The 385-nt window shown below is 53.5% G+C and overlaps 1 protein-coding gene across 1 annotated transcript in view; it reads left to right on the top strand.

The window, feature by feature from the left end:
• Positions 1-385, top strand: part of ASB2 (ankyrin repeat and SOCS box containing 2) — a 44009-nt gene that overhangs the window by 31538 nt on the left and 12086 nt on the right. The gene's annotated exons all lie outside the window — the stretch shown is intronic.

Below are 385 nucleotides of genomic sequence, written 5' to 3'. Positions count from 1 at the left end.
AGCTGGTTTACACTAGAGCTGGTTCACGCTAGAGCTGGTTCACGCTAGAGCTGGCTCACACTGGAGCTGGCTCATGCTAGAGCTGGCTCACACTGGAGCTGGCTCATGCTAGAGCTGGTTCACACTAGAGTTGGCTCATGCTAAAGCTGGTTTACACTAGAGCTGGCTCATGCTAGAGCTGGCTTACACTAGAGCTGGCTCATGATGGAGCTGGCTCATGCTAGAGCTAGTTCACGCTAGAGCTGGTTCATGCTAAAGCTGGTTTACACTAGAGCTGGCTCAGGCTACAGCTAGTTCACGCTAGAGCTGGCTCACGCTAGAGCTGGCTCTTGCTAGACCTGGTTCATGATGGAGCTGGCCCATGGTAGAGCTGGCTCATGTTGGA

Source organism: Equus quagga, chromosome 20 (genome assembly GCF_021613505.1).
Source record: "Equus quagga isolate Etosha38 chromosome 20, UCLA_HA_Equagga_1.0, whole genome shotgun sequence".
NCBI lineage: Eukaryota > Metazoa > Chordata > Mammalia > Perissodactyla > Equidae > Equus > Equus quagga.
The sequence above is the reverse complement of the archived record's forward strand: the minus strand, read 5'-3'. Positions and strand labels throughout refer to the sequence as shown.